This window comes from Oncorhynchus gorbuscha, linkage group LG04 (genome assembly GCF_021184085.1).
Source record: "Oncorhynchus gorbuscha isolate QuinsamMale2020 ecotype Even-year linkage group LG04, OgorEven_v1.0, whole genome shotgun sequence".
NCBI classification, from domain to species: domain Eukaryota; kingdom Metazoa; phylum Chordata; class Actinopteri; order Salmoniformes; family Salmonidae; genus Oncorhynchus; species Oncorhynchus gorbuscha.
The window spans coordinates 4284428-4305127 of record NC_060176.1 but is presented as its reverse complement, the minus strand read 5'-3'; the positions used below and the strand labels follow the sequence as shown (position 1 = coordinate 4305127).

Below are 20700 nucleotides of genomic sequence, written 5' to 3'. Positions count from 1 at the left end.
GGTAAGTCATGGGCCTATACTGTCATTGTAATGAGGATCTATTAAGATACCTAAATATGAGCTCTTGTAATAGCATGACATTACTTAAGTTATAGATAGGCTATGGATATATTGAATGAACCTTTAATAATGTGGTTGGGATCTGTTATAACAAGTTCATGAAATGCTTATAGATTATGGATATGTCATCAAGGTAAATAATTTCCCAAGTGGTACAGTTCTCCTGCAACAGGGTGACCAAATTACGATCCTACATCTGTAATGTCAGATACGTCTTTGTCAGATTACAGCAAGTGACATAGCGGCTAGCCCACGTCATTATTTACGACTGAGATACATTACATGTCAAATGGTTTCCAGGGTAGCACTCTGTTTCATTGAGAAAAACACACCTTGGTCAATAAGAGGCTTAATTTCAATATATTTCATTTTAATTTACAGCCATTGCATCCAGTGAGCATTTTCTATGAATGTCATACACTGTAACATGAAAACGTAGGCACATTTACAGTATAAAAAGCACCACGTTTTTATTCACAGTGTCATGGAAAACAATATACGCTACATTCTTAGGGCATAGTTTTCTTAACAGAACTATTATCCTGAGCACTGTGCACCATTGAAGATAGCGTTTAACTCTTCAACAATCCCTTTAAATGTATTTCCCCTAGATGTTCATGTTGTTGGGACCTGAATCGAGCTGGCGTGCTAACCTTGTGAATTACTACTCCAAATTATTACTAATATGCAATAGGAATCCCTGTATAATGTGAAAGCTTTAGACTAAAATTATATGTGATCTACTCAATAAATTAAGAATGTATTCATTAGTGAAATAAATGTGCAATTTAACAATTTCAAGGACATACTAGTGTAGTCATTAATTTCATTGTCTCCGATTCTGGCGACATGCCCATTAAAACTGAGGTGGCATTTCATTGTTTATTTTAACACAGAATTCATTAAAAGATGTGGATGAAGTGTCTGTCATTTCTGGAAACATTCAAGTTCTTCCTTCACCTGGCCTTCTCTTTCTCATCTCATCTTTCTTTTGGGACCCAGGTGTGTGTGTGTGTGTGTGTGTGTGTGTGTGTGTGTGTGTGTGTGTGTGTGTGTGTGTGTGTGTGTGTGTGTGTGTGTCTGTCTGTCTGTCTGTCTGTCTGTCTGTCTGTCTGTCTGTCTGTCTGTCTGTCTGTCTGTCTGTCTGTCTGTCTGTCTGTCACGGCTTGGAGGCGGGGTCACCAGCCTTTCATCCCAGACCGGCTCCCAGCTCCCCGAAAGCTCTATAGGTGGGAGGACAAGTCTGGCAGTAATTCCATATCTGGTTCAGCATTTATTCTCTTTATTGAGAAAAGCAGCTGCTTGCTTTCTACGGCCGATGAAGCCATTCTAACTTCGGACAACATTGGGAACATCAGCGGCCTTGTGCTTGGCGGTGGCTTTGCTGTCCTCTGGCTGTGCTGGCTTTCTGATCAACCGGGGGCTTCCTGTGGCCTTCCTGGAGGGCTGGGGACTGAACAGAATAGGTACTTTATTCATCAATTTGGCTAGCACAGAAATTCGACTTCTACCTTTTTAATAACACCCCTAGACACACGTTGAGAAGTTACAGGGTCCGCCACAGGGTCCGTGTCCTTGGATGGAGACGGTTTGGGGGTTAAAGGAAAACATCCTAAAACTATCTTTTGGTATTTGGTTCATTAGTCCATTGTTGATATTGTCCCAAAATGTTTTACATGTCAGCAATCAAGTTTTCAAGATATGTAACTTTCAAAATACAGAAATCTTGCCTGAATGATGCATTTTGCATCCTCTGATGCTGCGTTTGCATCATATGATGCAAAATGCATTATTCGGGCCAGATTTCTGTATTTTGAACGTTACATATCTTGAAAACTTGATTGCCGACATGCAAAACATTTTGGGACAATATCAACAAAAGATGAATGAAACAAATACCAAACAATAGTTTTTGGGTGGAGTTGTCCTTTAAGTGCCTTGCTGAAGGGCACAATGGCAGTGGTTCTGATAGAGGAAATTATGGTTGAAATGACTAATTATGTATACATTCCAATCAGAACTGACTAGTCCAAATGCTATAATGTACTGTACATGTGAATTTTCTCTCTTGCTCCCTTTCCCAATTGTATATAATGTAGTCAGGAGTTAGTAACAATGAAGGTCTGTTCCTTAGTTCATTCAGTTGTACAAATCTCCAGGTGGTGGGAACGGGCCATCTCCAGATTGTCGGGAATGTTGATTTATGCTGACTGGCCTTGACATCGTGCTGATAATGCGAGGGCTCAAGAGCTAGAGGGGCGAATCGCATCTCTGCATGTCTGGCAGACATATCAGTGTGGATGACGGATCACCACCTCAAGCTGAACCTCGGCAAGACGGAGCTGCTCTTCCTCCCGGGGAAGGACTGCCCGTTCCATGATCTCGCCATCACGGTTGACAACTCCATTGTGTCCTCCTCCCAGAGTGCTAAGAACCTTGGCGTGATCCTGGACAACACCCTGTCGTTCTCAACCAACATCAAGGCGGTGGCCCGTTCCTGTAGGTTCATGCTCTACAACATCCGCAGAGTACGACCCTGCCTCACACAGGAAGCGGCGCAGGTCCTAATCCAGGCACTTGTCATCTCCCGTCTGGATTACTGCAACTCGCTGTTGGCTGGGCTCCCTGCCTGTGCCATTAAACCCCTTCAACTCATCCAGAACGCCGCAGCCCGTCTGATGTTCAACCTTCCCAAGTTCTCTCACGTCACCCCGCTCCCCCGTTCTCTCCACTGGCTTCCAGTTGAAGCTCGCATCCGCTGCAAGACCATGGTGCTTGCCTACGGAGCTGTGAGGGGAACGGCACCTCAGTACCTCCAGGCTCTGATCAGGCCCTACACCCAAACAAGGGCACTGCGTTCATCCACCTCTGGCCTGCTCGCCTCCCTACCACTGAGGAGGTACAGCTCCTGCTCAGCCCAGTCAAAACTGTTCGCTGCTCTGGCCCCCCAATGGTGGAACAAACTGCCTCACGACGCCAGGACAGCGGAGTCAATCACCACCTTCCGGAGACACCTGAAACCCCACCTCTTTAAGGAATACCTAGGATAGGATAAGTAATCCCTCTCACCCCCCCCCTTTAAGATTTAGATGCACTATTGTAAAGTGACTGTTCCACTGGATGTCATAAGGTGAATGCACCAATTTGTAAGTCGCTCTGGATAAGAGCGTCTGCTAAATTACTTAAATGTAAATGTAAATGTAAATGTAATGAAATGGAACGTTTGGAAAACACTGACGTCATTTTCAGTTTATAAACTTTGGAAATGTGTGTAAGCATTTAGTACTCTCTGGAATAAAACGCTCTTACCTGGCTTTTAAGACTGGTCTCGATCTACTTCATGCATAATTCATGAATTTACACCTCATTAATGAATTAGGAACGAGTGCGAAATTGGTTTTGGCAATAAAACATAAAGGAATTTAGAATTCCTCTATCAGGTTCATACCTGGAGGAGCCGCCCATCTTGCGGTGGAGCAGGGGGCTCCTGGAGCACTTGGGTTTGGCTGGGGTCTGCAGGGAGTCCTGTGTCTTCAGGGACCTCAGGCTGAGGAGGCCGCAGTAGTAGTTACACTGGTGCTGAGAGACAAACTGCTCAAACACATTGGGGTTTTCTGTGATCGTGAGACTTTGGTACCTGGAATAATAACAACAGATTCAATGTTACAGATGAATAAATGAACAGTTTGTTGACAGAGCTTCGTGCCAGAGTTTGTTATTACAGTATTGTAATTGTAAATGGTCTATGTAGTCATGAATATCTCTAGAACACAATGTTCAGAAAAATTATACCAACCCTTTCGATTTGATGGAAATTCCAACGTTTGTGATCCTGAAGTCAACACCTGCAGCACAATCACAATTACAGTTCATTTCACCTGTTCTGTTATTCAGCCAAAGCATTGTCCTGCTAGAGTTAGTCATCCGAGACTATGGACACTGTACCTTCCATCCGAGTGAGCAGCAGGTTTCCATTGGTCCACTGGAGGATCCAGTGCTGCAGAGTACAACACTTCAGTGCCGCCTCTGAGCCAGTTCTCATGACCAGCCGGCCCGTAGCGTCCATCAGACAGTACCTCAGATAGACCCCCTTCAGGTCAGATTCCACCGTGGCATGGGGAATGGTGTTGGCAGGCCGATACATATGGTGGACTGGGATCACTCTGTGTAACCAAGAACATACACACACTGTGGTATGACAGAAGGCTAAACAATGTAGTGAAATAATATGAAAAAACATTGTTTTTATGTGCAGGTTTTGTATCATTTTGATGATCTCTCACTCCAGCACTTCTCCAAAGGTTCCTATCACCCTACATTCCGCAGCAAAGATCTTGCAGTATTCACGAGCGATGTTCTGATGTCTACATTCCTTTATGGAAAGAAGATTGCATTCATGATCGGACAGAAAAACTTTAATTGGGTTTGACTAAATGTTTTTTGATTCCTTTCATAACATCAATAATATCATTACATTGGCCCAATTTCCATTGATTTTCATTAAACATTTACTTTATGTTAAAGAAGTAAAACCCTTCACCTGTTGGGTGATTGCCAGGTTCCTCTCGACCAAGTTGCTCTCCTCCTTGACTCCGTAGTAGGCGATGGGGCTCTTCACCTTGATGTAACATGTGGTCCCAGACTCAAACACTGGCTCCAGCCCATAGATGACCTTCACTCTGCAGGCCTTGTGGGAGCATCCCTCTCCTATATGGGCCTCCTCCATCATGATACGCCCAAAGAACTTACTTCCCCAGACGCCAGAGTCAGCCAGGCCCTTGGTGAACAGTAGTGGACTCATCTCTATCTCCTCTCCCACTGTAGAGAGGAAAGATAGTAACATCATCAAATATAATGCACTGGAAGTGGTATTATGAGGCTGCATCGTGAGCCACCTGATCCTGCAAGCTTCCATGAATGGCTAGTTGAACGGCGCTAACCATTCATGTAAGCTTGGGGATCAGGTGCCTCACAAGGCAAATGATGGGGTGTGACCGGACAGTACTGAACACCAATTACATCCTAACAAATAATAGACAAATGTAATTTTACCTTCTTGATCCTCACGCAGAAACATGCCAGAGAGTACTGCAGAAAGGACAGAGTAGAAAGAATATGAGCTTGCGAGATGCTAAGTATTTATATATTCCTGCTACCAGTCACTTTTCAGCCCACTTTATGTATATCCACCTATCACGCCTACACTGACTTTCTTGCACACTCACACACCCACACCCACACACTCATATACACACACTCATACACCCACACTAACACCCACACACACTCATATACACACACTCACACACCCACACTAACACCCACACACACTCATATACACACACTCACCACCACACACATACCCACCCTCCACTTATATGGCTGCCATATTGTTTACTATTATTATTCATCCTGCTACCAGTCACTTCCTCCTGATCCCTGCCTACATGTACATATCAACCTTAACTACTCCACTATTCCTGCATATTGTAAATGTGGTACTGGCATTGACCCTGTATATTACTTACATTCTTCTATTTATTTTGCTTCCTCTCTTATTTTTTATTTCTCCAGTTTTTTTGTTATACTATTTTGACATTGAATTGTTGAGAAGGGCTTGCAAGTTTAGCATTTCACTGTACTTGTGCATGTGACAAATAAAACTTGTAAGATATAGGAGATAAAATATGTACTGAAGTACTGAGTACTGAAAAAAATAGATTCTAGTCGACAGACTGAGAGATAAGAGATATAAAGATATAGGAGATAACGTGTTGAAACAAGTCAAACTTCAGAGATTGAACTGAGACACTAGTGTACATACTGTCAACACTCAGTAGGAAGTCTGTTGTGTCTGTCCCGTGTTCATTAGTGATGGTGCAGCCATAAACTCCACAGTCTCTGCTGGACGTCTGGACAATAGCCAACGCTACCTGATTCTCATCTCCTGCACTGGGAATAACACAGGAGTCAGGGATGGACAGAACAGCAAAATAAACAGAGTTTCAGAAAGCTCTAACTAGAATTTGTCAGTCACGCGGTGTCTCTACAACACCTTTACATTGTTGCCATCAGGAAAACTGTCTTTGATCGTGATTATTTTATTGTTGAATCCCTTTTAGAAACAATATTTTCCACATTTTGGCTACAGCATTTCACGTCAAGGCAGCCTCATGAAGGACTCACCTTCTTTTAACCTCAGCGATCTCCACCTCATCCCTGATCCACTTAATTGTGGAGTCACTAAGAACGTTGAAGAACTGGCACCACAGCTTCAGATGTCCTGCCGCATCTGAGAAGGGCTCTCCTCTAATCTTCCTGATGACCTGAGGAGCTGGAGAGAGAGGGGGGAGATAAAGAGAGGAGGGGAGAGAGAGAGATTAGTGCCAGTAAGAGAGGGACTCCCGACAGACAGGCACAACTAGGTAAAGATAAACACTTTCTTATGTTTCAGCTTCCTAACTTTAAGTAATATGGATACTATTTCAGTTAAGCCTCCATTTAATCCCACCTGGCAAGTAGAGGGCCCCATAGAAATAGAATGAATAGAACACGTGTCCCCAGTCAAACTGTCAGGTTTAGAGGTTGCAAGCCAGTTCTATTAATTATATATCTATAAGAATAAAGAAACTACACTGACTCCAATGGTTAATTTAATTGAATAAGACTAGCTACTCTCTAAAAGTATGCCAACATCATTCACCCACTTTTTTTTACACTAAGCTGATATATCTTGAAAGGAGTTTACCTTTGAATGGGTTATGCTTGTCCTTCTCAACTGGTTTCTCCTCACTCTTGATAGTGTCGGTTGTCTCCAGGGCAGGTTCCTGGCTCTGTTTGAGGGTCTCTGGAGTTGGAGCCAGCTTCCTCCTACTGAGCAGTGGGGAGCGTCTCTCTGTTGGAGGGGTGCGCTGGCCATTGGGGGGGCTGCAGCAGGGGCGACCTGCGGGACAGCCCAGGGGACATGGGAGAGGAGGACTCTGGGCATAGCCTGGAGCTCATCCTGAGGACCTCCTCTCTCTGGGGGCTCTGGGTGTCAATCTGTGAAGCAACAGCTTCAGGGTCCTCTCCTTTGGGTTTCGGGATTAAGATTTTGCGTCTAGCGCCGGAGGCCAGCTCCTGTGGGGTGGCTGAGGGCAAGGGGGACACACTGTCTGATCCCTTCAGCAGGCCAGTACTGCTTTCAGTGACTGAGACAGATGTTGAAGAGTCTGACTTTGAATATTCCTCAACTTTCACCTCCTTGGATGGAGAGCTTTTGCTATCCAACGGAATGGTGGGAACAGGTACTGACCCTTGTGTCTCACTACTTGGGGAACCCTTGGTATCAAACCTTCGTAAAGTCTGAGGACCTGGCTGAGGAACATCAGGTTTGCATGCTTCACTCCAACCCAAAATCATACCAGTATCTGGTGAAGAGTCTCTCTGTTTTTCACTGACAGGTTGCAATGTTGGGGTTGCAATGTTGTTTGTAAATGCTGTATTTTTTGTAGAAAAACGTTGGTTCTCAGTGGCACTGGGAAGTGAGCTAGATTCTGTGGAACGCTCCGAAAGGGGAGAAGCACACGTTTCGTCTCTGCCATGTCGACTGCTGAACACTGGAGGCAGTGAGTGTGAAGAATCCATCCCTTTGACTGTATCTAGTGTTTGTTGTTTGTCTGCAGGGAAGGTAACAGATGAGATGGATGGAGGAGGAACTGTGATGTCCAAGGACTTCTGCTCAGAAGTAACAAGAGAAGACTCTTTTTGACCATCCTTATCCGCAGCCAGACTAATATCAGCATTATGATCCAAAAGATGCTCCCGCTCTGTATCCATGACACTTTCAATGTCCATTACTATACATACAGGAGGATTACTGTTCTCTAAAGTGCCGTCCATGTCTACAATAGAGATAGGAGGAATAACAAAAGCTTTAGGTGAGGCTTCAGTCACAGGACTAACTATGGGGGACTCAACTCGTTCTGGTTCAGAGGTATTAAATCTATATTCTACATTTGAAGCTGAAATGGAACCGACAGACATATCGGTTTCCTTCTTACAAGTGTCTTTCTCAGGTTCCTGCCTGTACTCTGTCTCATCCAACCTCAACTCTGGACTTTGCATTCTCACATCCTGTATGTCAGTTGATGGGGGACATTTAGGTTGTTGGTCTGTGTTTAGACTTTGTATAAGGGGCATTGAAATGGTAGCTACTGAAATGGGTGCATCTGAAATGGATGGCACTGGACTTACTTCTGTAGGGGCACTTTTCTCCATTTGTGACCTTAGAATCTCGGCAATAGACATTACTTTGGCTACAGGTGTTGGGGCTTTTGGTTGTTGCTCTGAGATGTTTGTGTTTGGGACACTTGTTGTGTCAGCCGTCTGTGATGTGTCTGGAATAATAGACTGAAAGCGGGGATTTAGAGAAAGATCTTGGCATTCTGCCATCTTCAACACAGGTATACTCTTCTCATCCCATACAGCCACTGCTATACTTTCAACGGTTTTCTTTTCAGGTGCTTTCGTAAGTCTTTCAATTTCACCTTCCTGAACTTTGCTAACTTTATAAACTGTTTCCATGTCAGCTCTTCTCTCATAACTGCCTCCCTGTGCATGTAACTCAGCCAAATTATTACCCTGTACTTTAACTTGTATTTCTGTCTCACCAACGGTTTCTATAGCTATCTCAACTTGGCCTTGCTGGCCTACTGAGGAAACACTACACCCCAAGGTTTTCTCACCAACACCCGGGCTTTCCAGGGGTGACTTTAGTGGTTCTGTAAAAGGTAATGTATAGCTCTCATTTGATCCCCTGGAATGATCCTGTGTGCCCTGCGTCATTTTGTCAGAGGCCGATTGGCTCGGAGGATTGTGCAAAGTAGGAGACCGTTTGTTGGCATTTGCTGTGACTTCTCTGTCCGATGACGATGGAGAACGTTGTTGTGGCGAAGGTGATTGTCCGTCCAGCTTTCTCCGGATGGTTAGTATTACAGGTTCTTGCCCGACAGGTGTTCCCTTCCACTCTCTCTCTGTCTGTCTGTGGTTCTGTGTAACCTTGAGGCACAATAAAAGCAGAGACAGATTTACATTCTGTAAATACTTTGCTGCAGTCATATCCATGACACATAAACACACATCATTGTTATATACACATCAAAAACTTAAAAGTGTTATCTTATGAACAAGTCACCAAAGAGAAAAACTGTAAGTGTTAAAGATTGAAAATAACAACAAAGTCTTGACCTTTTCTCCGACAAACTGAAATACATTCCACATCCACAATGTGCAAAGCTCTGTCGCCTGCAGATGTGTTTACTACTAGCAAAACACCAGTCTCAACGTCAACAGTGAAGAGGCAACTCCGGGATGCTGGCCTTCTAGGCAGAGTTCCTCTGTCCAGTGTCTGTGTTCTTTTGCCCATCTTAATCTTTTATTTTTATTGGCCAGTCTGAGACATGAGTTTTTCTTTGCAACTTTGCCTAGAAGACCAGCATCCCGGAGTGACCCCAAACTTTTGAACGGTAGTGTATATATGTGGACACTCCTTCAAATGAGTGGATTTGACTATTTTAGCCACACCCGTAGGTGACAGGTGTATACAATTGAGCACACCGCCATGTGATCTCTATAGACAAACATTGGCAGTAGAGTGACCTTACTGAGGAGCTCAATGACTTTCAACATGGAACCGTCATAGGATGCCACATTTTCAACAAGTCAGTTCGTCAAATTTGTGACCTGATAGAGATGCCCAGGTCAACTGTAAGTGCTGTTACTGTGAAGTGGAAACGTCTAGAAGCAACAACGGCTCAGCCACGATGTGGTGGGCCACACGAGCTCACAGAACGGGACCCCCGAGTGCTGAAGCATGTAAAATAGGTCTGTCCTCTGTTGCAACACTCACGACCAAATTCCAAACTATCACTGGAAGCAAGCTCATCACAATAACTGTTCGTCGGGAACTTTCTGAAATGGGTTTCCATGGCCGAGTAGCCACACACAAGCCCAAGATCACCATGCGCAATGCCAAGCGTTGGCTGGAGGGGTGTAAAGCTCGTTGCCATTGAACACTGGAGCAGTGGAAACGCTTTCTCTGAAATTATGAATAATGCTTCACCATCTGGTAGTCCGATGGATAAATCTAGGTGTGGCCGATGCCAGGAGAACGCTACCTGTCTGAATGCTTAGTGCCAACTGTAAAGTTGGGTGGAGGAGGAATAATGGTCTGGGGCTGTTTTTCATGGTTCGGGCTAGGCCCCTTAGTTCCAGTGAATGAAAATCTTAACGCTACAGCATAGATTGACATTCTAGATTGTGCACTTCCAACTTTGTGGCAACAGTTTGGGGAAGGCCCCTTCCTGTTTCAGCATGACAATACCCTGTGCACAAAGCGAGGTCCATACAGAAATGGTTTGTAGAGATCGGTGTGGAAGAACTGACTCCTGCACAGCACCCTGACCTCAACCCCATCGAACACCTTTGGGATGAATTGGAACGCCGACAGCGAGCCAGCCCTAATCACCCAAGACAGGTGCCTGATCACACTAATGCTCTTGTAGATTAATGGACGCAAGTCCCCGCAGCAATAGTCCAACATCTAGTGGAAAGCCTTCCCAGAAGAGTGGAGGCTGTTATAGCAGCAAAGGGTGGACCAACTCCATAGCAGGTGTCCACATATGTTTGGTCATGTAATGTATCTAACGAATGAATCTTGTTTTCAATTTTGAGCTCGCTCTCGTGTTAAGTGCTGAGTGCTCAGACATATTTACTAATTGGAACCTGGTCAATGGATGAAGCAATCCTGTTTTCCAGTTATAACTCTGTTACTATCTCACAAAATGTTCTTGACTTGACAGCTATGGCTTGTAGTCACTATAATTCACACAGGTTCAACCTCTCAGATAGAAAGATTTGAATACTGTCTAATAGTGCTACTGGTGGGGTAGTGCTGTTAAGCTGCACTCATTTGATTATTAGATGATTATTACTTCACTTAATATGTCCTTTGATGAGCCAAAGAGATGAACAATACCCTCACAAACACAGTGCAGTCCCACAGTACAGGACGAGGTAGTCTAATGTTTCGACCAGGTGCAGAGTGAATGTGGATCTGTTGTGAGATTAACTCCTGGTCTGAGCTCATGTTCCTTTAGTCTTAGATAAACATAACAGTAAGAGATATGTAACTCATTTGAAATAAGCACCAGATCTAATTGGTCAGCTGAAATTAGCACCAGAAGGATTGGCTCCGGTGTGACTTCATCAGTGAATGAGATAAGTCCAGAGTTACTGAAAGGACCATTCACATTGCTTCTACTTTGATTTCAATATCACAGAACTAAAATATGGTGTTGTGTGAAATAAAAATGCATCCCCTTTGAAGAATCAATTGACAAATTATATTGAAATGGGGAGTACATGAACATTTACAATGACAAGTACAGAAGGGAGAGTATGCTCTTAGGTTCACATTGTACAAAACTCTATTGTAGGCCTACTTTGCTTTCATTGAAACAAGAAAGTTCTTTATAACCTCTCTCTCTCTCTCTCTCTCTCTCTCTCTCTCTCTCTCTCTCTCTCTCTCTCTCTCTCTCTCTCTCTCTCTCTCTCTCTCTCTCTCTCTCTCTCTCTCTCTCTCTCTCTCTCTCTCTCTCTCTCTCTCTCTCTCTCTCTCTCTCTCTCTCTCTCTCTCTCTCTCTCTCTCTCTCTCTCTCTCTCTCAGTGTTCACAGTGGAGTGTATAAAAAATAATCAATGCCTAAAATGATTTACAACTTTTTGGAAGAGAGACAGAAAACAACATTATCTTCCTCTCTGTTTGGCATGGCTGCGAACAACAGTGTAACTAAAAGACGAGGATAACAGTGCAGCTCAACTCTCAAGGATAGCAGATATTACCCATCATGCTCTCTGCCTCTATGTCTGGACCAATCCAAAACCTTTTAAGGCATCATTGCTGTACCATCTGTTCCATTGTGCTTTTCACTCTCATGCCATGTGTTTTCCATCACCACGACCATTCACAGTCGCCTTAAAGCCCCACACTGTCACACAAGCTAAGATTGTTGACCTCCCAAAATCCTTATTGCACAAATCATACGCACAACAGAAGCCTTGAGGTACTCTGTGATTTCTATACTCATGTTTTCAGCCATTCGATATGTAGCAGTGGTAATATACCTGCTGTCCGTGCCAGCACATGCATCATTACACATATGTCTTGTCACACAGAGGGGCATACTTGTAAAGTCTAATAATAGCCCTATGGGTGCTTGTGTTACTGATTTGGCTGGTGTGTATTGGAAATGTTAGGCGCTCCATGAGCTCATAGGGACAGGGCAGAGACACTCACCTCCCCGTGCAGCTGCGCAGGCAGCCGAGACAAAGAAACATTCTTTAGGCACGTGCTTGTTTCCTCCACAGACAGCTGATCTCCTGACTGTTCACACAGACGCTGAGGCAAGGCAGAGACAGCCTCGCTGCTCTTACAGGGTGATGTTAGTACTGACTCCACTGATTCCCCAGCAACTTCAACTGCAGTTCCAGTTCCATGAATGGAATACGTATCTGAGTTTAGCACCTCAAGCACTGATGCTGAATCCTTCCCCGGGCATTCAGTTTGACCTTTTAGGGGAGTAGTGGTGCTGTTTAGGTGTTCCAGGACAGAAGGCTTATCGTCTACCTCCACGTCTGTTACGTTGCTTTGATGGATTTTAATGTCCTCTGGTGTGTTGCTCAAAACCCGTGGAGTTGTTACTGAAGGACTTGCTTGTGGTTGTGGTGTGACAGAGGAACTTGGTTGGGGTTGTAAATTCGGGGAAGGACTTGGTTGAAGTGGTTGTCGTTGTAATTTTATTGAAGGACTTGGTTGACGTGGTTGTGGTTGTAGTTTCGCAGAAGGACTCTGTTGTGATTGTGGTCGTGGTTTCGCATAAGGACTTGCTTGGAGTTTCTCTGAAGGACTTGGTTGACGTATTTCTGGTTGTGGTTGTAGTTTCGCAGAAGGAGGATCTGGTTGTGGTTGTGGTGTTACTGAGGGACCTGGTTGTAGTTTTACTGAAGGACTTGAATGACGTGGTTGTGGTTGTAGTTTCCCAGAAGGAGGATCTGTTTGTGGTGGTAATGATGGGCCTAGTTGTGATTTTACCGAAGGGCTTGATTTACATGGGTGTGGTTGTAGTTTCGCAGAAGGAGGATTTGGTTGTGGCTGTGGTTTTGCTGAAGGACTTGGTTGTGACATCACAGAAGGAGGACTTGGTTGACGTGGTTGTGATTGTAATTTCGCTGAAGGAGGACTTGGTTGTGGTTTTAGTTTAGCTGAAGGACTTGGTTGTGGTTTTAGTTTAGCTGAAGGACTTGGTTGTGATGAGGTGACAGGAGGAACTGTACTCTGACTCCCCATAATATGTTTTTTTCCAACATTTTGGGTCACCTGAGCCACTGCAGCATTCTGACTCTTATTCCCTGAGATGGTTTCCCCTGTAGAGAGGAGCCCAGTAGAAGTAGACAGGATGCTAGGCTCTCCATTGTGTGGTGGGGTTTGTACAGGTACTTTCTCCTTCACTTGGACCTTCACTTCTTCCATTACTGACACAGTGTTGTTCAGTGGGGCTCTCTCAGACTGATTCATGTATTTTACATTCTCTGTCTTTGAGGCTGAAGTTTCAACAGCACTCTCCACTTCCAGGGCCTCTTCTGATGACCCCAGTGAGGGTGAGGACTCAACCAGACAGGGTGTCCTACTGACCTCTCTTTCTTCACTCATCCCTCTCTCCTCAGGCTTCTTCCCGGCTTGGCTATCAGCCGTCATCCCACTATCCTCTCCATTGGTGATCTTTATCTTCTTCTTGGCCAGTGATGCTTTTGGTGTGTGTGGAGCAAAAGACTTCTGCACTGAATCGTAAACATACGTCCGGCCTTTGTTGCTGCTATTTTCTGTAATGGCCGCCTGTCCATTGACATTGGAAGACCCAGCCCTGTTAGATTCCCGTTTTTCTTCTCTCACCACGGGTGTGTCCTGTAGCCTGGCCTCTGCCTCCCTAGCATGAGCCTGAGTGCTCTCCTCAACCACTTCATCCTCCATAAAGCTGGGGGTACTGAGGCTGGGGTCCATGGGGGACCGTCGCTTCCTCTGGGACCGGTCTGGACTGATGGTCCTCAGTGTTTCCTGCCGACTACCAGGAGACCCGTGGTTCTCCTTGTCCCATGGCTTGGGCTCCTCCAGCTCTCTGCGTGTGTTTTCGGCCTTCAGTTTGATCTTGGCGAAGTACTGCTGGTGGATCTTGTATTCGCTCATCGTCCCCACCTCAAGGACTCCAGAGCAGGACACAATGCCTTTGTTGTTCCTGGCTGACGCCTGGTAGATGGCTGCATCCTCCATAGTGCAACTGTAAAGAAAACAAATCATAGATACTTGTATTATACAGTTGCTGTACAATTTTTAAAATAATATTTGTGTGCATCAATACAAACCAAACTGACATCAATATGATAACGTTTAACATCTTCAATACAAATTACAATTATGATCTTGATACATACTTGTAAATGTGCAGTGAATGGTTTTGTCCATTGCGGGAAATGTTGTATTTAGGTAGTCCACAGTATCTGTCCAATTGCAAATCATCTTTATACCATGTCACGTCTGGAGCGGGGTGACCTGGAGTCAAATTGAAACAGAGAAACAGTTATAGAGACTACATTTCACACTTACTGTAAAATCTTCAGATAGATAATACTGGTTAGCAAGTACAACAACAAAGTATGTAGGCTAGTACAAACAACGTATTGCGCCCACTCACACACCAGAGGAGAGTTTACCTGACACCTCACAGGTGAACTTGATGCTACAGGTTTCAGATACGGCTCTTGACTTTAATGTCGTCTCAAAGGATGGCTGGGTCTCCTCCGTTAAATGTGCCATGACACAATGTAGTGTGCTCCTGCATAACACACTTAGTTACATTTTCAAATGGAAACAAATGTCTCCAACCTGGGCCAAAGCTATTTTCAAAATATGTAATCCTCTATAAAGGCAATGGAAGATAGCCAAAATATATGGAATATAAAGATAGCCAAAATATATGGAATATAAAGATAGCCAAAATATATGGAATATAAAATGCAATAGCTTATAAAACATATAAAGACATTTTTATCAACACATTTAAACTTACATACTGTCAGGTAATGTGATTCCATATCCTAGTGATTTGATTTCCATGGATTGTCTTGCTTTCCATAAGAATTGCAGAGGTCAAAATGGGTGTTATGTAGTTTGTGATGCAATATCTGGTGCAATCCAATATCACTATAATCAAATATCAGCCAACATACTTCACCAAGCACACATTGTCCCATCTTTCATCCTCAATGTCATGACGGTGAGACAACATAAGCCAGGCTAAAGGAAAGCTAAACGATAGCAAGTGCTGGTGTTAGTTGAAATGAATTTCATGAAACAAACACATGACAGTACCTTGATGGCCTGTACTGAGAATAGCTGTGACTGGAGTAGCTATGCAGAGAGGATGCAAATAGAAGCAGCTTATCAGGCACAATGTACAGGTGTTCTGGCATGAATGAAGATGGACTAAGAAGTGTTCTTACATACATTGTCATGCTTTTAATTGGTTATCAAATGCCCTTAATTGGTTATTACATTTAATTGGTTATTCAATTTATAATTCACTGTATCACAATTCCAGTGGGTCAGAAGTTTACATACACTAAGTTGAATGTGTCTTTAAACAGCTTGGAAAATTCCAGAAAACGATGTCATGGCTTTAGACGCTTCTGATAGGCTAAGTGACATCATTTGAGTCAATTGAGGTGTACCTGTGGATGTATTTCAAGGCCTACCGTCAAACTCAGTGCCTCTTGGCTTGACATCATGGGAAAATCAAAAGAAATCAGCCAAGACCTCAGAAAAAAACATCATAGACTTCCACAAGTCTGGTTCATCATTGGGAGCAATTTCCAAACTCCTGAAGGTACCACATTCATCTGTACAAACAATAGTACACAAGTATAAACACCATGGGACCGCGCTGTCATACTGCTCAGGAAGGAGGTGCGTTCTGTCTCCTAGAGATGAACGTACTTTGCTGCGAAAAGTGCAAAGTCAAGGTGTTGGAGCGGCCATCTCAAAGCCCTAACCTCAATCCTATAGACAGTTTGTGGGCAGAACTGAAAAAGTGTGTGCAAGCAAGGAGGCCAACAAACCTGACTCGGTTACACCAGCTCTGTCAGGAGGAATGGGCCAAAAATCACCCAACTTATTGTGGGAAGCTTGTGGAAGGCTACTCGAAACATTTGACCCAAGTTAAACAATTTAAAGGCAATGCTGCCAAATACTAATTGAGTGTATGTACATTTCTGACCCACTGGGAATGTGATGAAAAAAATAAAAGCTGAAATAAATCCTTCTCTCTATTATTATTCTGACATTTCACATTCTTAAAGTAAAGTGGTGATCCTAACTGACCTAAGACAGGGAATTTTTACTAGGATTAAATGTCAGGAATTGTGAAAAACTGAGTTTAAATGTACTTGGCTAAGGTGTACGTTAACTTCTGACTTCAACTGTACATGTCTCTATATGAATATAGTGCTTTCAATACAGAATGCAGGTATTGCAGAGACTCATGATTGAGTGACAGTAATGCCAACAAAAACTGCATTTCTATTCAGAAATGTATTTTGAATTGAAAATGATTGAATTCAGATTCCACTTCTGTTGGAACTAATATCACTCCATACACCATAGAGTGCAACATCTTAATCGGTGGCCATGTCATGCCTGTAATCATGGCCACAAACAGAGTGTTTAAGTGTAGGTCTAGTCACTCTGTCTGGTGTTGTCATCTATTTCAGTCTCTCGGCCAGATCCTTAAGATAGGCTGCTGCTAAGGCCATGGTTTATTTGATATTGTATTTTGACTGACTATTGCCTAGTGTCTACAGTGAAACAAAATCAAACCACTGACAGTGGAAAAACACTAAGTGACGTCAGCAAGTATTACATGACGATACTATCTGTCCCATTAATATTTTCTTTTAATATAATTAAGAATACATGTTTTCACTTGACTTGATAGTTTTGCAGCACACACTTGGCCATAAGTATACATACCCAGTAGTAGGAAGATTGGATTTTCATAAACTTTTCTTCTATTTGTAGGATGCATTTTGGAAGACGGTTTGCCTTTACACAGGCTCATGCAGTGAGATGCAGTTTATTTATAAAGAGCTGAGAGCTGACCTTCATGGTCATAGCTTTTTATGAGCCGGTAGTGAGTGTTGCCTATCAGCTGGCCATTCAAACAGTCCTAAATGCAGTAAACGACACCATGGAAACCAACAATGCCTTTGATATGTGGTTGACTCATCCAGTTGCCTTAAGATAAATGCATTATAACTGGCTCTGGATGAGTGTGTCTGCTAAATGACTCAAATGTAAATGTTATGTAAATATAACTAACACCGCTATCTAGAACTAACTAACACACTGAGAAATCATTTCAATCCAAGCCATCCAATCATTTTAATTTGAAAGAGCATTATAAATTCAATGATTATTGTTTTATTATTAAGACCAAATAATGCAATGATGCCGAATCAATGGTTAAACTTCACTTCAAAAGGAGAGGGATGTGGTAATATATCATATTCTAACTTTCTTGTTGCTTGTTGAGGTACAGTAATATTTCCTGTGTTGAGCTGAGGGGTTGTGTACCTGTTTTCAGGCCTGACATCAGAGAGGTAGCTGCGGCTGCTGGCTCTGCTACTCCCTATGACATCATCTCCATTGTGGGAGCTGGACCTCCCGTCCCCCGCAGAGTAGGAGCGGGTCATCAGCCTCCTGGAACTCATTCTCCAACAGATACAGTTTCTCTTTCAAACTTAAATCCCCAGGAGAAACTTCCTCAGAGAAGGCAACAGATGATGATGTACATCCAACAAACAAATGAGGTTTTCTTCTGTGGCTGTAATCTGTTATGGTCTAAATCTGGGAGATAGCAGCTGAAAGAGAGATAAAGATAACACTAAGTTATTTTTAATAACAAGATACAAAATCAAGATGATGCCCTTTTTTGGTAAATATTTATGAGCTTGAAAACATGTTTAAAAAAAAGCAAACATTTCTATTGTCTTCATCAATTGTAGTGTAATGCCTTATACTATAGAGACTGATATCAGCAACAGAGATGTTTGTTCAAAGTAATGTTGTTATGTTCAGTTGGTAACACATCCTTTATATCATCATTCATCGACAAGCTATCTTCCATCAGATCTCTGAGGTAAACTCACCATTCATAGCTTTCCTTTTGTCTCTTTGTATAAGGACCCACCACTCTCTCCGGCTCAAGGCACTGTGCAATTTCCAATCAAACATGAGCATGTGTACCCTGCCAAACCTATTTATAACAGGCCTACAAATAGGCACAAGAGCACATCACATCTTACAAAACTAGCCTTCGAACCATTTTAAGTACAATACCCCACAACCACAAGGAAAACTCCCTTTGGGAAAGAATCCGTAGAAACGAGTTTTGATGATATCTGTTCCAGCATTGTGGAGGAGATGAATCCATAGGGAACAATCCTTAGTCAGAAGCCACAAGGCCATCTAAGAGTTGGTTGTCCTCCAAATGTTACAACTTGGGTTAAGCAAGTTAGGCCACCACGAGTGTGTGACTTGGTTACCATTGGAAAACGTGCCCTCTAAAACAGCAGAGGGTCTGTCATGTGGCCCAATGGGTGACTGCACTTTTTCTTCTCTTAAACAGCGTGCATGCTTAGTGTTTGATACAGCCCGTGGTGCTAAAGTATCATATGACCCTGTCAATCAGAATGATGACACCAGCCTTAAAAGTCCATTTAAAAGAGCTGTATATTCAGGCATCCAGTCCCATCGCTCCCACTTTCCGAACATAAAAGTGTTTGGTTACAATGACTGACCTTCCACAGCAACAAGCTTATTGATCCTGCATATGACAAATATACTGGGACAAATGTGAGTCTAAATGCAATAGAACATTTTGCAATGGTTACTTCTCTGTGATATTTTTATGCAAGTGATATAACATGTAAACAAGTGCTGTTCTCAGTGAGTTTTTCACAGAATTGCCGTGCTGTTTGGTTAAGCTGTGATGACACTGTTCGACCACCCTGTCATCAGATTACAGATTACACATGCATACGTGCCTCCTGTGCTGCTATTTTAAATGAAACTTTTAAACATTTCCATTGCCGTGTCTCAGTAAGTTCCAGGCCCTGTCTTTTACATTGCAAGTTGATGTCTCAGTAAGTCTTTTACATGGAAAGCTGATGCAGTGTGTCTCTGCTTATTATCAAGCTGAATTATTCCACTCTTTTGCTGGCTCCCACCACCACCAACCACACTGTGATGACGGACGTACATGAACTGGACTGGACTGGACACACGCACGCGCACACGCACGCACGCACACACACACACACACACACACACACACACACACACACACACACACACACACACACACACACACACACACACACACACACACACACACACACACACACACACACACACACACACACACACACACACACACACACACACACACACACACACACACACACACACACACACACACACACACACCAGCAGCAGCTGGCTCAGAGCACTCAATCAGAAGCCATGGTAGGGACAAAGAGGGAGGCCCTCGGCTCGCCTCTGCCTGGCTGTACATTCTTAGAGTGGTGTGTATGCTGCTGGGATCAAAGCACAACACAGACCACTACATAGACCAATAGACCACAAGGCCATGTCACATGACCCTGAAACAAATGGCCTATGATGTAATGGAAAGGATTTTCTACAAGATGTGTGGAAAGAGAGAATGACAGATTGTACAAGGGTCTCAGATTATGTCAAATGTGGTTGATATCCTCTTTGACCTCACAGAGGCTGCCTTGGATACATCTTTGGTATAGTAGCTGTCACACCCGGATCTGTTTCACCTGTCTTTGTGATTGTCTCCACCCCCCTCCAGGTGTCGCCCATCTTCCCATTATTACCTGTGTATTTATACCGGTGTTCTCTGTTTGTCTGTTGCCAGTTTGTCTTGTTTGTCAAGTCAACCAGTGGTTTTGTGGCTCAGCGCCTGCTTTTTCCAGTCTCTCTTTTTCGTGCCCTCCTGGTTTTGACCTTTGCCTGTCCTGTCTCTGCGCCCGCCTGAGCCTGCCTGCCGACCTGTACCTTTGCCCCACCTCTGGATTATTGACCGCTGCCTGCCCTGAGCCCCACCTCTGGACTATAATATATAATAATAATATATGCCATTTAGCAGACGCTTTTATCCAAAGCGACTTACAGTCATGTGTGCATACATTCTACGTATGGGTGGTCCCAGGGATCGAACCCACTACCCTGGCGTTACAAGCGCCATGCTCTACCAACTGAGCTACAGAAGGACCACTGCCTGCTGCCTGCCCTGAGCCCCACCTCTGGATTATTGCCTGCCCTGAGCCCCACCTCTGGATTATTGACCGCTGCCTGCCCTGAGCCCCACCTCTGGATTATTGCCTGCCCTGAGCCACACCTCTGTATTATTGACCGCTGCCTGCCCTGAGCCCCACCTCTGGATTATTGCCTGCCCTGAGCCCC

General features: G+C 43.8%; 1 pseudogene; it reads right to left on the bottom strand.

Annotated features, from left to right (window-relative positions):
- Positions 1–334: 334 nt before the first annotated feature.
- Positions 335–18555, bottom strand: LOC124033556 (annotated as a pseudogene).
- Positions 18556–20700: the final 2145 nt, after the last annotated feature.